Raw genomic sequence first — 18797 nt, 5'->3', positions numbered from 1 at the left:
GCTAAACCACTGACCAACGCTCAGCAAGTTTGTTGTTTTTCTTTTCGTTTTTGTTCTACCAGCCAGCATCTTATGAAATATGTCGCATTCGCAGACGCTGAAGATCTCGTTTTCATTGCTCATTTAGCGACGCGTCGCACACACACATACACACATACACACATACTATACATACTACATACCTTTTAATGAGCAGCTGGCAATCCCACGACTGTCGGCGTCTTGTTTTGCGTTAAACGATTGCCAAGTGAACGCGTCACATAAACCTACTTATCCACAAGCTGTGCCATTTCTTGACCAGCTAAACAACTAAAATAATAACAGTAAAACGCACATGCTTGACCGACGATTTGTCGACTTTCATTTAGCGGCGGCGAGTCGGCCTTGCGCTGTCAGCTGTGTCGCTTAAAGTTAAAACATTTTTATGATGACTTGTGTTTTTTTATAATTATTTACTAAAGCCGGTGAGATGATGCGTTTTTGCTAATGAATTCTGTTAGAAACAATAATATTTGTTGTTACAGCTGCAGTTGCATCACAGCGTTGAGTTTTTATAATAAATTATCTTTTTATGTCATTAATGTCTAGTTCATAACAAAATATTGTTTGCTAATGAAATATTAAATGGTAGTTTTATTATTTCTTAAAGTGGTCAAAAATCTAGCAACCCTGCAATTTTCGGTTATATTGAACTTTACTCAGTTTGTCTGCAATCTTTTTGTAAAAATACTTATTATGTGATAATACCGGCAAGCAGTGCTAGCTTACTGATTTGCAAAATTAATTCGAAATATTATAAACTGACTGAAGCATGCAATTGAAATATAAAATATTTTAATTTTGGAACCCCAACTTTTCGATAACAAACGTCTTTTTGAACTTTTTTGTAACTGAGACTTTTTTTTTACAGTTTTTGAATGTATGCTTCACTATTTTAAAGAAATATATTAATGTTAATAATAACCATATGATTTTTGTAATATAACAAAGCTATGTATTGGATAAATAATAATAGCTGGTGATCCCTTTAAAGGTACTTTTTCCAAATAGGCTTTAATAGTCTTTAGCCCTTTTCGACCTAATCACGAGCTGACATAATCGCTGTTAGTCCATCGGCTAAGCCTGAAAGCACTGAAGCTCGTGTTTTCTGTGACAACAGTTAGATCGTCTGAGAATTAGCCGCAGCCAACACTTGAAAGAGATAATCAAAAACTAAGTGATCTTTCTAACAGTAGTAAACATTCTCAATTAATGTTGAAGTTACAGTGTTTTTTTTTTTTTTTAAAAAAAATAATTTTAAAGATCACCCTACAATTGTAAAATTCTTTCGAAGTTGCATTTCTTGATTTTTACACAGGAAAGTGAACGTTTTTAACACGGCCGTATGATGTTGGTTTGAATAATAAAGTCATTCTTTGTAAAAGAGTTGTCTCAAAACTTATAAACTAATTGTGCTTGTCAGAAATGTATAATGGACATTTTTAAGATAAATACATTCGATTAAAATTTGTGGGTATTTAGTTGCTTGATTGCACAGTTTTTACAATTATTTCAATGCTCAATTTAGCTTTGATATTTCTCCATGTTGTAAATGATCACATGCTTTTAATAGAAAAATGACACTGCATGACTGCAAAAGCTTCGCGATATTGTCAGTCCTCCTTCAGCAATTGCATTACATCGCACGCTTTCCTCCTTCCAAGACGCTCCACCACCACACGTCCTCGATACAAACACTTGTTAAATTATAATTTATTTGCGCCAGTGCATGACAAACTACTTGCTCACAATTTCCATTAAATTTATTTAACGACTTTAATTGTTAGTGATCCAGATATTATTTGCTCAATGTCTAGGGCAATAAAAATTATTTAAGGCATGCAAGAGAATTTCATGCGAAGAAAAATAATTCAAATGCCTGGAAAAAAATTTGAACCAAAATAATTTTTTTTTTTAATAAAACATATTTTTTTAATAAATAATTTCTTTGCATTTATTATTCTTTTAATTTTGACCATTATTCGTTTTTTCTGAAATTTTTATTGCTTGTTATTCGCATTCACGTGCAAACCTAAAACATTCATTTATGCCTTTAATTGGTAAATGAGCCACAAATCACAGAATAACAACGAAATAAAAACAAAACAGGCAAAAATGATATCGCCAAAAGCAGACCAAACACACCAAACAAGTCGAAAATTAATGTAGCATATGTTCGACAGCAATAACAACAAAAAAAATGTGTAAAAGCCGCAGACGCAGCAAAAATTTTCAGACAAACAAAAAATGTTGCTTACTTAAACAACAACAAAACGAATTTATGCAATCGGACAATATGAAAACAATAAAAAAAGTACTAAAAAAATAAAAACAAAGTGAAAAAAAATTAAAAATGTATTAAAACAAAAATGCAAGTAGTAAATTTAAGGGGTCATAAGGTAATCGGGCCTGTTTTTTTGAATTTTGTTTGCAAAGAAAATTTTATTTTACAATAGATCTTTTTCACATCATGAGGTATATCGTGGATTGTATAAACAAATTTTTTAGAATTTTTTTGATGGCATCATTTTTTTTCACTGGCGGACACGATTTCTCATATTTGGCTCCTCTGAAACACAGAAACCTAATTTATTCTTAAAAAGTACGTGAATGTTATCGTCTTTACTAGAATCGTGAAAAAATGAATGTTGATAAATAAAAAAGTAATTAAAGTTGTTTTTTGTTTTAATTTTTTCCCATGTTTTTTACATAAATTTCGTTATAATATTGTCAATGAATTGTAATATATATATGTATATACAGTGACGATAACCAGGCATTTAAAAAAAATCAAGCAAATCTGTTGAGTCGTTTGACCGGAATCATGTCCGTCAGTTTAAAAGAGTGTGTTTTGAGAAAAACGTGTTTAACGCGCCAGAGGGCACTCCGAGCGCTCCGCACGTCGAGCGGTTTTTGGGCCTTTTTCGATACCTTCTAATGGTAAAGTGGGTTTCTACATTAATTCTTAGGGTATAAGGGAACAGAAAATTCAAAAAAAAAAAAATGGAAGAAAGATTACCCTACTGCCCCTTAAGAAGAGAACTCTAAACTCTACCGTGGTCTATGGCAACTGCTTCTTCTTCTTCCTTACTGGCATAGACACCGCTTACGCGATTATAGCCGAGTCAACAACAACAGCGCGCCAGTCGTTTCTTCTGTCTTCGCTACGTGGCGCCAATTGGATATTCCAAGCGAAGCCAGGTCGCTTCTCCACTTGGTCCTTCCAACGGAGTGGAGGTCTTCCTCTTCCTCTGCTTCCGCGGCGGTTACTGCGTCGAATACTTTCAGAGCCGAAGCGTTTTTCATCCATCCGGACAACATGACCTAAGCCAGCATAGCCGCTGTCTTTTAATTCGCTGAACTATGCCAATGTCGTCGTATATCTCGTACAGCTCATTCGTTCCATCGAATGCAATATTCGCCGTGGGCAACGCGCAAAGGACCATAAATCTTTCGCAGAACTTTTGTCTCGAAAACTCGCAACGTCGACTCATCGGTTGTTGTCATTCGTCCAAGCCTCTGCACCATGTAGCAGGACGGGAATTATGAGCGACTTATAGAGTTTGGCTTTTGTTTGTCGAGAGAGGACTTTGCTTCTCAATTGCCTACTCAGTCCGAAGTAGCACCCGTTGGCAAGAGTAATCCTGCGTTGGATTTCCAGGTTGACATTGTTGGTGGTGTTAATACTGGTTCCTAAATAGACGAAATTATCTATAACTTCAAAGTTATGACTGTCAACCGTGACGTAAAAGCCAAGTCGCGAGTGCGACGACTGTTTCTTTGATGACAGGAGATATTTCGTCTTGCCCTCATTCACTGCCAGACCCATTTGCGTTGCTTCTTTGTTCAGTCTGGAGAAGCAGAACTTACGGCGCGGGTGTTGAGACCGATGATATCAATATCATCGGCATACGCCAGCAGCTGTACACTCTTATAAAAGATTGTACCTGCTCGAGTAAGTTCTGCAGCTCGAATAATTTTCTCCAGCAGCAGATTGAAGAAGTCGCATGTATAGGAAGTCAGCCTTGTCTGCAACTTCGTTTGGTATCGAACGGCTCGGAGAGGTCCTTCCCGATCCTGACGGAGCTTTTAGTGTTGCTCAACGTTTACACAGCCGTATTAGTTTTTCCGGGATACCAAGTTCAGACATTCGCGGCATAAAGGCAGCTCCTTTTCGTGCTGTCGAAAGCAGCTTTAAAATCGACGAATAGGTGGTGAGTGTCGATTCTCCTTTCACGGGTCTTTTCCAAGATTTGGCGCATGGTGAATATCTGGTCGGTTGTTGATTTACCAGGTCTGAAGCTACACTGATAAGGTCCAATCAGTTTGTTGACGGTGGGCTTTAATCTTTCACATAATACGCTCAATATAACCTTATACGAGATGTTGAGGAGGCTTATCCCACGGTAGTTGGCGCATTGTGGGGTCTTCCTTTTTTATGGATTGGGCATAGCACACGTAAATTCCAATCGTCGGCCATGCTTTCGCCCGACCATATTCTACAAAGAAGCAGATGCAAGCCCCTTATAAGTTCTTCGCCGCCGTATTTGAATAGCTCGGCCGGCAATCCATCGACACGCTGCGCTTTGTTGTTCTTCAGACGGGTAATTAGTATGCAAACTTCTTCATGGTAGGGCAATGAAACCTCTGCTCCATCGCCATCGGATTGGGGTATCGGGTTCGCCTTCTCCTTGTGTTGTGCGTTCACTGATATCAGCAGGCTGGAGAAGTGTTCCCTCCATAAATTAAGTATGCTCTGGGCATCGGTGGCTAGATCACCTTGGGGGTTCTACAAGAGTATGCTCCGGTCTTGAAACCTTCTGTAAGTCGCCGCATTTTTTTGTAGACTTTTCGAGCATTACCCCTGTCGGTCAGCTTATCAAGCTCTTCGTACTCATGCATTTCGGCCTCTTTCTTCTTCAGTCTGCAAATGCGTCTCGCTTCCTTCTTCAACTCGCGGTATCTATTCCATACCGCACGTGTTGTGGTCGATTGTAACGTTGGAGGTGAGCAGTCTGATTTCTTTCCGCTGCCACATGGCACACCTCATCGTACCAGCTGTTCTTTTTCATTTTCAGAAAACCAATGGTTTCGTTTGCAGCTGTTCGTAAGGAGCTTGAAATGCCATCTAACAGTTCCCTTATACCGAGTTGTTGACGAGTGCTCTCAGAGAGCAGGAGTGCAAGCCGAGAAGAAAATCGTCCGGCTGTCTGTTGTGATTGCAGCTTCTCGACGTCGACCATTTCCTTGTGTTTGCAACTGCTTACTTGCTTACTCTCAAATATATTTAGCAAATATGATTTTTTACACGTGTTTTTTCTTTTTTTTTTTTTGAGGCAATAACATTTTCGTTGAGAATATTTTTACACCTATTGCTTCATTTGTACTCAGTTTAGTTTGCTATTTCATAATAAACAGACCTATATAATAGTGCAATCGACTTAGTCGTGCATCAGAGTCGTCAATTCGTGCAACTATGGATGAGTTTTGCAAAACGTTTACTCTAGTGGCTAATGTGGATCCTCAAAAATGCCGTACTGTGCGCACCGAAGACGCTGTTGCTGCTGTGAAGCAGAGTATTGGAGAGGACCGTATGAGTCCACCCGCGCAACAAAAAGAATTGTGATCATCCAATTAATTACAAAATTTTGCGAAAAAGTCTTGATTGGCAGACTTATTACATGCAAGTCGAGCAGGAATTGAAGCCAAGAGACCATCAAGCGTGTCGCACGTTCGGTAAATGGGCTCAAATTAAGATGCCAACGATCCCAAATTTCACAAAAGAATTTTGTTGAACGTTGAAACTCACATTTTGTGATTGGGCACGTTCAAAATTCTCGCAATTGGAGTGATGATAATCCACAAGCCATTGTTTAGACACCATTACATCATTGGAGAGGGAATCATAGGTCAATATATCTTCAAAAATGAACCGTCCATAATCATAAAATCAATGGGGAACGCTATAGAACCAAGATTATTGAATTGTTTGTGCCTGAATTGGAAGAGGACGACCTTTAGTTCAAGAAAACGGCGCTGGAATCAATTTTTTGTAGGGAACTTTTGGTTAGCGCTTTATTTCGAGTCGCGGCTGGATTTTATTTTGTGGGTTTCTGTGAAGTTCATTCAAGTTCAAATCTATTCCTGGGTGTTCATTTCATTTTAAGGTGCCTGATTACAATCACGATCCTTATTGATTGATTTTATTTACATTCCTTATTTCAATTATTGCTATACTGTTCCATTTTAATTATGTTCTTTTCCCACTTAATTCACCACGATTCCGTTTCCATTATGTTCCTGTAAATTTCTTGCATGTTCAATTTACCATACTTCCTTATATACATACATGTATAAGGATTTTAGGTTTCCTTGTACTTTCACTTAAAGTCCTTTTGTTCCATTCCATGTCATTCCTTACACTCACTCTTAATTCATATTCATGCTCAATTCGTATTATTCGGCTTTTGTTACATTTCTTTCGCTATTGCCAATTATGCCTACACATTTTTTATCACCAGCGCCTGCAAATTGCCTTCAATGACTTTCGTTCCTATTAATTGCTTACAATTTGTATTTTTATCGTGCTTAGTCGGTAAAATATGTGTTTTTGCTTTTTTAACCAGACAATCACAACTCGACGAGTCACACATTCGCACGCCTCAATTACTTTTCAATTCTACAAATTGCACGTTTTCATTTTCATTTTCATTTCTATACATATTATTATTAATTGCTTGTTTACGCATTTGTGTGCGTATGTGTGTCTAGAAATTTGAAATATTATTTTTGCCACAACAGTCTTAAATTTCAATGCCGCATAATGTTCTATTAGCAGCTACAATTTGTGTAACAATACATAAATAAGTATATAGTATGCATACATGTATGTAGTACATATTTATATACAGACACCTACATTCCACAAATTGTTATTGTTGCTCCAATTGATATTGGCGCTTTTGTTATTTTCATTGTTGCTATTCTTGTAGATGTTAATATAACCATTAGCTGTGTCTGTAGAAAGATCGAGAGAGGCACCGCCATACCCGGGGGAGAAGAGAGTCCAGCCAAACAGTCAGTCAGTCTGTACGTTTGTCGTCGCCAACACAACGACCTGGCGTCCATTAATTTATGCTCCCGAAAATTTAAATGCGAAAAAATCTGAAGCGTGTGCTGCTCGCACTTCCAGTCACACACAGCTGTATAGGTAACAATAAAAACAGCAACAACAGCCACCTACAACGCCAGGTGCGTTCATGGCGCTCCCTCACAGGTGCCTGCCCGCAGCGGTTATCTGCTAGATAAAGCGTGCACCCTGTGCTCCGCCCTGTTTAAGGTTGGCTGGCGCTCGCATTTTCGAACGTGTGTCGCTTCAATTACGCTTTTATTACAATTGCTATTGTTGTTGTTGCTTTTTTGGTATTTTTATTTTCATTACAATTGCTTGATTGTTTGTATTTATTTTTGTCATACATTTTCCAGTTGCTTTGTTACTGTTCTTTCTGTGCTATAATGCTGATGTTCCAGCGCTTTTTATTTATCACATAACGGTGTAAACGCGTATCGTTGTAAATGCAAATATTTGGAACGAAAACTGCACGCAAAGAAACGTAAGGAAATTTCGAAATTCTTTTTGGAATTTGAAATACCTTGAGCAGGGTATAACAGGGCTTCAGCACTTATGATCTATTCTTAATACCTTCACCCATCCTCTAGACCCAGCATTCAATATTGGATAATATTCGACAGAACAGACCACATCCAGTACGCACTGAAGAAAATAAACAGCCGTTGCTGAGAGTGTTCACTAAGTCCGTGGAGAGTCTCATTTTAGGTCGAGATCTAAAATTGAAAGCATACAAAATACAGCTTGTGCAAGAACTGAAGCCTTCACTCTATGGGCTCTTGAAAAGTTCTAAGGAGTTCCAACGTTTTCGAGTCAAATATTATTCAGCGATATGGCCCATTTCTGCCTAAGGGGTATGTAAACAAGTAAAATTGCCGCATTTGAGACGCAAGAGATTCAAGAGATGCAGTGAAATCATCGGTCTATATTTCGTTGAGAAGGTAATCGAACGTAATCCACTATTTGATGCCTAAAATTGAAGATCGTGATCTCCGCGACTTCTGCTTTCGATAAGACGGCATGAACAGATAATTTCACGTTTAGGGCTGGTCGATTGGCCACCAAGACCGTGCGATGTCACACCAACATATGGGTATATGTAAAGTCTAAAGTCTAGACGGACAATCCCGCTTCGAGTCAGGCCTTGGAGTTAAACATCACGCGTGTTATTTGCCAGTTACCAGACGAACGAGTCATCGAAAATTGAATTCAACGGATGGACCATCAGGGACGTAGCCTTGGTCAACATTTGAAATACATAATATTCAATAAAAAATAAAAAAAAAATTGTTTTTCGAGTGGTAATAAACATTCCCCGTAATTTTTGAAGTTTCTGTGGTTTTCCTTAAAAATAAATAGGACACTTTTCAAGAACTTCATAGATTTATGAGAGTCTTTATGATCAATTGTATAGAATTTTATTTTTTTTATTTATAAATACACAACGATGAGCTATAAGCTTTCGAAATGAAATCTCTGTTAGAATCGATCTTTTAGCCTAACTCAACCTAAAACTACAATCATATTGAACGTCAACAACGTCATAGCCCCACCGGTTCATCGCTCGGTATTTCAGGTAGAAAATCGCTTTGACGAGCTTAAAAACATGTCAATGAAAAATCGTTTTGAGGGGTTTTACCGTGGTGTTATGAAGATAAAACGATTCAGCGAAAAAAAGAGTGCCTAAAATTTATTATACAGCACCTGATAATTAGTTATAAACCGATTTCGACGAAAAAGATTAATCGAAGGACACAAAGTGATCCACTTTAAACAAGTTGACTTGACGACATATTAGAATGGTTTTCATAAAATTGCTTGACTCTGTTACAGCTATATTGATAAAAATGTAAATGTGCTAATACCTAAATCCAATAACTTCCAGTTACTTACTGATATCACATCCATAAGAACTAATGTTCCCATCACTTTACAATCCGTTCCTACTATCGTTTGTTCTACGTAACCAGAGTTGATCTAAAATAGTGTCCAAGTAAAGACTGTCAGTTTGACAGCGATCGAAAAAAAAGAACTGTAACTACCTCGTGATTCTCAAAACTTTCAAAACACTCTTTTTGAATCGTTAGTTGGTTGTATGAAATAAATACATATAGTAAAGTCATTCCCAGACATGAATAGACCCATGAATAGTTATTATTCAGTTCGGTGAGCCAAGGTTACGACTTACTTCGAGCGCTTTGAATTAAGATAGTACAAATTGCTTAACCCCAGCAAATAGGTATTGAGTATAAACTCAACTAACCAAGTGAGAAGTTCGTTTGCTCTAATTTCAAACAGTTTCAAAGAAGCTTAAGAGTTTCTACAACGAGTTAGCGCACTGTACCTCATATTTAATTTAATAGAATGCGATCTGTGCCAACGTATAACTGTTTGAAATCTCTTAATTACTAATTTCATGAATTAACTAAGTTACCAAGTAAGTTGAACCGATGATTGCATTGTCGGATGATGACAATTTCGTGTATTTGGATTGTTGCTGAGAAGAATTAATTAAGATGTAGACATATTAATGAGAATTCCCGATCACATCTTAACTTATAAATACTGTTTGGGATCAAAATAAATAATTTCTGGTCATAAAAATATGAATATGAATTATAATCAATAAAAAGGTATTAAAGGTATCAACTTTGAACTGAATGGGTAATTAAAGATAAGCACATATTAAAGTCAGTAATTTCTTTTAAAAGACTTTCAAATGGAGCGGCGTCTAGTTAAAGAAAAATGTCCAAAGCGGGTTATTAAGTCAGACATTATTTTATCATTTTCCTTCATGATTCAAATACAGTTCAATTACCTTTTGCGTCTTCATCACATCAATTCTGTGCTATTGTTTTACTGTTATTCAAATTTTTCAAGCGATCACGACTCGTTTGATCAGCCGTTGATTCTTTCAACCTTTCGTTGTTTCTACAGAAATGAAAACAAAGAAAAGAAGCTGATTTTACTTTGAAGTAGCTGGGTATTGCGTCACGAGAATTTTGCGTGAAGTAGTTCACCTCGCGTGCTTTAGAAGCCTTGACAAGCTATCGAAGATGTTCAACAAAAAATCTTATTTACTTATTCATCTAGTACTCAGTAGGTCCAATAGCTATTGTCTCACACAACTGAGTAGATTCTGAAAATTTCTTAATAAGATAACACTTCGAACCAACTCGAAATTTGAACAAAATTGCTGATTTCTACGTTGCCACTACCGGCATAACTTTTGACACATTTCGTTTGATACGAACGGTAAGTAAGGAAAGGCGGCACGTCGTTCATTTATTCCAGAACATGCATTTTTCTATCTATAAAGCTACACCCCACACATACACCCTACTCAACACGACTACACCATCTACATTCTCCACATCTATACCATATTCACATCCACACCTCATTACACTCAACACACCTGCATCATATACACCACACACGACGACACCGGACACAATGGCAAAAGGGACTGGACGGGGCGCCGACTCTTTTTGGTTCTCGATCCGTGCGCATATGCAGACGTCATTCCAACCGTTTCGTTTTTTCATCTTTCAAGTGGTTTTAAAAGGTTACTCAAGCTATCACCAATCGACATTACAGTAGAAAGCTCTGTAGCATAATCACCTACAAAATTAATGGCGCTACGTGAAATCTTTATAAGGACTTTGCGCTCAATAAGCAGAGGGTTGTTGGAAAAAATCGACCGCATACTCTCTCCTTTCAGAGAAAATGTTTCACAGACGCTACATACTTTTAGCATTTATACAGATGGATCAAAAATGGCTAATGGATTATATTATTCAGAGTTGGATCTCAGGCTACCCTCAACTCTTATTGAATATTACAGTATCCTCCAAGCGGAATTATTTGCGGTCAGGAAAACGGTTGAAATAGCTGACAAAGCAGAAAAAACACAAAGAAGATCAATATATACGTCGATATACAGACGGTAATTAAGACAATAATCTCACGTCGCATTGCGGCAGTGAATGTCCTTAGAAGCAGGAAGGCAGTACAACTGGTCGTTGTCGGTAACGGTTGCCTATATACTGGGCACCAAACAGGAACCATAAGTGGAATAATAGAAGCCTATAAAAACGGTATGTAATAAAGTCGCGAAAAGGTTCACAGACAGGTCAACGCGATATGGAATGGCTTAAGGACATACAGGATCGACGAAAACAGTAAAAAAAAAAACCGAAGAAAAACAGGCAATCTTTTTACTCACACGATCTCGAAAGAACTGCAGGACGTTTGCTGATCTAATGACTACTGGCAACACATGTGGCCTGGATTACCATAAGTAACAGTGATTCATGAAGACAGTGCTTGGAAGTAGCATGAGAGAGACGCTGGAATACTTCCTATACTTCAGTAAATCATTATCCTCAACTCAAGGTCTATGTATGGTGTGACAGCCGGCCACTAAGGTGTATATTTGGCTGAATAGAGACATTTACGTGAGAACATCCGTCGAAAACGCCAAAAATTGTGGAAAAACATTTCGCAGATTTTACACAACAATAATGTACCATCGCATCGAGCTGCAATTGAGACCGAATTTAAAGCCAAAAACGCAATGAATACCATCGAAACCGTATTCATCAGTTTTGACTTCGTGTGTTTTTTTTTCCCCCAAACTGAAATAGCTGCTCCGTGGAACTCGCTTTTAGTCGATCGAAAAGATAAATAAAATTTTGCTGCATGAGCAGAAGGCCATCCCAAAAACTGCTTATGAAAAGTGCTTCGAGGACCAGAAAATTCGTTGACATACGTGTATTACATCTGGTGAGGATTATTTTGAGGCGACAAATTAAAAATATTGATGAATAATTAATAATTTTTGCGTTTTATTTACAATTGCCGGATACTTATTGTTACAATGCATAACCGTAAAGAAATGTATGAATTATTATGCTTAAAATCTATATTGAGAACACCATATATCACTATTGAGTATGTTTGTATGTATATACTATAATAATATATCAAGTGATGAAAAAAACAACATTACCTTACCTTACATTTGTAATGTAAAAGCAGTAATTTCTTCCTTTGTACTTTTCTTCGGTAGTGTCAATATTTTTTTGTCTAACCGACGGTGATTTCCATTTGTGTTTGTTAAATATTTTTATTTCTTAGAATTTTCAATACATTTTATATACATACATACATAGGTATATGTACGTGTTTATGCTTTTCAATTTCTGCACAGTTATTTATATTGATTCGCTTTCGTCATCAACCAAAGCGATCATTCGCCTAAGTGATCTTCGAACTCCACTTTTTGGAAATAATACAAAACAAAACCATCAAATACCGTTGTCTTTCATACATATATATTTTTTTTCTTCACTAAACGCGTATCGAACAGAAGATACAAAACAAAACAAGTCGGAAGATACAAAACAATTAACGGCAATACACTCAACGCCGCGAAGAAACACACAACTGAGTGCAATCTTTAATATTTTACGTCATCGTTGGCTGCACGACTCCGATAAATAACTTCACGCCTCGAGCGATAACCGTTTGCACGACGTACGTAGATACATATGCACATATCATGAAACGCACACGGCAACAAAGATCGCACAACGATCGCTAAGTGATGACAAGCAGCTGGCGGAACGGTTTCGCGCTCCGATTTCTATATACAGTATCTATGTATGTATGGAGATGTAGAGCAATTGTCGGCTGGATTAGCACAAGTGATCGGGCCAAAGCTTTAGATCGCACTAAATGGCACTTGCGATCGCTTTACGACGGCAACCTAATCAGCTGAGCTCGGCGCAATCGACGTCATTGATATTGGATAATAAAAGTGGCGAAGTAAAAAAAATGCCGATACAAAAGAACATAAATAAATAGTTTATTATGCAAAATAAGCGTAGCGTAGAGAGTAAGCAATACAAAAAGCCGGTTGCTGGCGGGCAATTGTTGTTGGCCTTAGGGTGTAGGCCTGTAGGACTGCTTCGATAAGCAAACAGGTATGTCGAATTCAATATTTGTATTTGTATAATGTTTTTTATTGTTATCGACTTCAACTATGAATTGTTGATCAATATCGAGCGAAGGTCAAAAAGAAAATCGAAATGTAAATATTTTATTAATGTTAATTCTTTCAAAAGTTTGAAATATAAGGTGGAAAACTCTAGGGAAAGAAAAATATAGTTCAATACCACTTTTTCCAAGAAGACCATGAAAAAGTACTTTTTAAAAATCTTCGTACAAATTGCATTTCATTTGCATGAATGCATCAGTTTTTTTTTCAAAATTCAAATATACAAAATTTTCCGTTGCCTGTGAGGCAAAGAAGTGTCCGTGGTGTCGAGAATATTACAGCCGCTAGCGTATTAATTGAGGAAGACCCATATCAGTCTCTCACGTGTCGTTTCTAAGCGTTGGGCATCTCTGTGACGTAGTTGTGACAAATTTTGCGAAAAGATCTTAGCCTATGTCCTTACAAGATCAAATTGACGCAAAAACTGAAGCCATGTGACCACTAGAAGCGTCGTATGTTGGTGAATTGGGCTGAACAACAATTTGAATCCAATCCAAATCCAAATTTTTATCGAGAAACCATCTTCAGTGATGAGGCTAACTTCTGGCTGAATGGTCAGGCAGCATACTCGCGTACTCCATGAGTAAACATTGCAACCCAAAAAATTACGGCTTGGTGTGATTTATGGGCCGTACTTTTTCCGTGATGATCAAGACCGGCATGTTACTATTAAAGGGAATCGCTACCGCTTAGTGATAATAGCACATTTTTGGCTCGAATTGGATGATATGGACTTGAACGATGTGTGGTTCCAACAGAACGGCGCCACAAGCCACACAGCGATTGCCAGAGTCAATTTATTGCAAACGAAGTTTGGTGAACGTATTATCTCACGAAATGGTCCAGTAAATCGGTCGGCTCGGTCGTGGAATTTAACGCCGTTAGACTATTGCCTGTGGGTCTGCATCAAGTCTATGGTCTATGCTAACAAGCCAGCGACGATTGATGAACTTCGTACGAATATCGAACGTGAAATTACAGCTATTTCGGCCTATTTATGCTTGAAAATTGGGTAAATTTTCGGTTCTGTTCTCGACTAACAAATTGTAAATAGTGGTTCAAAAATCGGCTAACGCAACATATGTTTTTATATCACCCTTAAAACCTTCAACAATCATACGGTGGCATATGAATATAACTCCTTTTTTACGTCGAGCAACATCAAGATCGGTTCAGTTGTGTTTGCATATTAGCTTATTCGGTTTTGGTTCAGACCTTGACTGACTTTCGGCGGGTTGAGGGTTCTAAACTTGAATAAAACGACATAGAAAATTATAAATTTTTTGCAACCATCACTTCTCGGCTGATAACGTTATACTCTTGTATTCATTTTGCATATAAAAACCAGTATCAAACAGTAACTGGAAGAGCCATACAGAGGTTGCAGTCTAAAAGGAACTCCTTTTGTCGAATATAATCAAGTTGCTAAGCCAAAAATTTTGAAAAAAAACCTTATAGGTTGCTTACAACTACAATCACTGTAAAAATGATTAGATCCAGTACAAAATTCTCTATCCTTATAAACACAATTTATACGCTCTTGTGTGAAATTTGTATTACTAAGTACAATCCTAAGTCGCTAAATGTGCTTCCTGCTGTTCTCATTAGAGGCCTATTATAGACTTTATTACAACAGCCATTTTGAATGAGTCACTAAGATATTATACATCCATATATAGTAAATTCGAATTATTTTAACACCAGTTTATTTATTTTGGGAATTTCTTCAACTGTTACAAGCGTTTATTTACACTATCTTCTTTTTACCGAGCAATTTATGGCAGCATTTCTTCATTGCTTCCATCTTTCGGCATATTTTTCGATTTGTAACGCCACTCTTGATTACTTTTAACTACAAAGATATGTACGCGTGTGTATGTTTACTCAACAACAATTTGTAAATTGAAAGTGTAAATTGATGAATGCTCGTTTACTTTGATGATGAAATCACTGCCATACTCACACGTTTACACACACACGTAGACATTTTCATTCAAATATGCGTTCCACCTACAAATATACAAATATTTATGACTGTATGTAAGTATGTGTGTAAAACCAATAGTATTTTGCTATTTGCATACAACGACTCTACTATGAATTTGCTTAGTGCAAGCTTCACTCCCCTGTTCTGCGCCGTTCTTCTCCACACAGTTGATAGTAAGGTGTGAAATTTTACTGAAATGATAAAAAAACCGCTAAATGCGTTTGTATACAAACTCTTAACTCACTTACAAAGAAAATATGTATATTTGCAATAAAAAATAAAAAAAATTATTTAACAAGTGTCTAATAAGTGGTAAATATTTGCTTCCCTAGCGTTCGTGATTTTTTGTGTTCACGTTTGGGAAAATTAATAGTAATAGTTTGAGGTCCAGTAATTGAATAATTCGAGGCCTATCTTAGACGCAGGATGAGGAGATATGGTGATATGCTGATTTATGGGCTCCAAAGCTTCCCTCACAATCTAATATTTTTATATTAGACTTAATATAACTCAAAACTAATTCTGCATTTTTTTCAATCACATTTAATATTTAAGCTAAAGTTCGCTTGCTGATCTTTCCACGTAGCTTCGACGACTTTTTCAGAAAACACCAAGTTTTTATAGTCTATTTAGTTATTGTTTTATGTATTACTCTCTAGTACTGTCTAAATAAGTTGAGTCTAGAGCTGATATACCTAATTTTAAACCTGTCAGTACGTGGAATGTACCAATTTGGAAGCTTTATATAGTTTTTTTAGTAAGAAGCTTATCCTCCAATTTATTAAACGATTACTCCGGATCTTGAATTTAGAAAGTCAAAACAAATTTTTCATCATTTAAAAACTCATTAATTTTTTACTCCGATATTGAATTACAATATCTTCAAATTTTTATGATCGGTTCCATCACAGTATTTTCTATTTCTGCTTGAATTCGGCTTGAAACATTTTTATGTGCTTTATTGTTTCTTATTTTATTTAATTCATACTAGCGGATTACTTTATTTCATGACATTGAATCCTCTTTCGTGATCCATCGTCTATATGGCTTGTTATGTTCGTTACAGATTAGCGCAGCTGGTAGACGCTCACCGCACGTCTCTATTTTAATAATCACATTTTTAAATTCGTAATAAATGTACGAATCGAATAAGGAAAAAGTCAAATAGTCGGCCCACTGAGCGTATTATTCGCAACGGCATCACCCTTCGTGAGATCAGGCATTTATTATTGGATAATATTCGATCGAATAGACCACGTCCAGAACACAGTGAAGAAAATATAGTAGCCGTATATATAGAGTATATACGAAGACCGTGAAGAGTCGATTCGGAATGACGTATGGAAAGGCTTGGCACATTTTACATCGACATCGCTTGACTCTATGGGCCCTTGAAAAGTTCCAAGCAGATCCGACGTTTTCGAGCCAAATTTTGTTCAGCGATAAGACCATTTTCTGGCTCAATGGGTATATAAACAAGCAAAACTGTGGCAAATGGGACAAAATGAAACCTGAAGAGATTCAAGAGCTGCAATTTTATGAAGAAAAAAAAAAACGGTTTGGTGTGGTTTGTGAGTCGGCGGAATCATCGATCCATATTTCTGCTAAAATTATGCCGATGAGAACGTAACCGTCAATGGCGATCGTTATTGCGCCATAAGAACCGACTATTTTGCCTGAAATTGAAGCTTGTGGTCTCGGCGACATTTGGTTTCATCAAGACGGCACCACTCCTACATATCGCATAAATTATTAGATTTACTGAGAGAACCTTTCGGTGTGCAGATAATTCAAGTTTTGGGTCGGTCGATTGGCCATCAAGATCGTGTGATATCACATCATTAGACTTGTTCTTGTGGGAATATGTAAAGTCTAAAGTCTATAATATATATAATAATCCCATTTTGATCAGGCTTTAGAGCAAAACATCACGCGCGTCATATGCCAGTTACCAGTCGAACGCGTCATCGATAATTGTACTCAACAGATGGACTATTTGAGCCGTAGCCGTGGCCAACATTTCACAGATATAATCTACAGAAAAATAAATGTCGAAGAATGTTTTTTCAAATGATGATAATCATTCCTTATTAAATTGATTGACTTAACACAGTCCATTCTGCCCTTGACCACATTTTTGAGTAAAGCCAATGTTTCTTCATCCAAAACATATTAAACGTGAAGTTAGAAAGGTGAGGTAATAAGTCTCTGTCATTTCTTCTTTAATTAAAAAATATAAAGAGCAGTTGGGACTCATCTGATCGCTAGTGGGCTGCACTACTTATGATTCTTGCCAGTTCCTTAGCAGCTTGGATATATTTTCATTGCCAGATATCAACATCAGAAATGTCAGCGAGATGATGAAGTTGTGTTATCTCTGCACTCCTTCTTTAACTAGCCAATTCCATGAGATTTCAATCTTCCATTCAGATAAATTGCTGGCGCGAGCCTTTTATTATAAGCGAGGTTAATGTATCTCCGGAGTTTTTTGGGATCACAATAGATTGAATTTCAACTTTTCATTTTTAATCTGCCGCTTCATCATAAATTGCTAATACTTTTGTTTGTCATTCATTGCCTTTTTTAGACCCTGAACAGGTTATATTAACTTTGTCACGATGTTTGTAACCACCAAGAAGGAAGCGTCGGCGACCCTATAAAGTATATATATAAATGATCAGCATGTTGAGCTGAGTCGATTTAGCATGCCCGTCTGTCTGTCCGTCGGTCTGAATATATACGAAACTAGTCCCTCAGTTTTAATGATATCTTTTTAAAATTTTGCAAACGTCATTTTCTCTTCCAAGAAGCTGCTCATTATTCGGGAACGTGCCGATATCGGACCACTAAACATATATATGTGCCATATAAACTGAACGATCGGCATCATGTTCCTGTATGGAAAACTTTGATATTTGACTAAGGATATACTCACGGAATTTGGTAAAGATTATTTTCTAAGAAAGCTATTTAATCTCCGAAGAAATTGTTGAGATCGTACAACTATAGCATATAGACTGCCATACAACTGAACGATCGGAATCAGTTCTTGTATGGAAAACTTTCACATTTGACAAGATATATTCACGGAAGAATTGGTACAGATTATTTTCTAAGACAACTATGTAATTTCCGAATTGTTCAGATCAGGATGTACTATACAATATATAGCTGCAATACAAACTGAACAGATAGTTATAACAGAAATGCACCTAGTGAAGGGTATTTAGCGTCGGTGCAACCGAAGTTAACGTTTTCTCCGTTTATCATCCAAAAATGTTATATTTCCAATCAGCACATTATGGCTACAACAAAAGCAAAATTGCATTGTTTTCCCAATATTTTTCATGGCAAATTTACAGCAGCAAAATAGAGACTAAACAGAAAATACAATGGAAACAAACAAAAAAACAATGAAAACAAACAATACAACAACAAACATCAAAAAATAAAGCAAAGTACACAAAACAAACAAGAGCAAGCTTCCAGTAGCACAAAATTGCTGAGCAGAGCGGTGGGCGCAATTGTATTTGGTGCAGCGCAGTCAATGCTTCTTTGCTCCATTTAGAAGCAACTTA

This window comes from Bactrocera dorsalis, chromosome 3, assembly GCF_023373825.1.
Source record: "Bactrocera dorsalis isolate Fly_Bdor chromosome 3, ASM2337382v1, whole genome shotgun sequence".
NCBI lineage: Eukaryota > Metazoa > Arthropoda > Insecta > Diptera > Tephritidae > Bactrocera > Bactrocera dorsalis.
The sequence above is the reverse complement of the archived record's forward strand: the minus strand, read 5'-3'. Positions refer to the sequence as shown.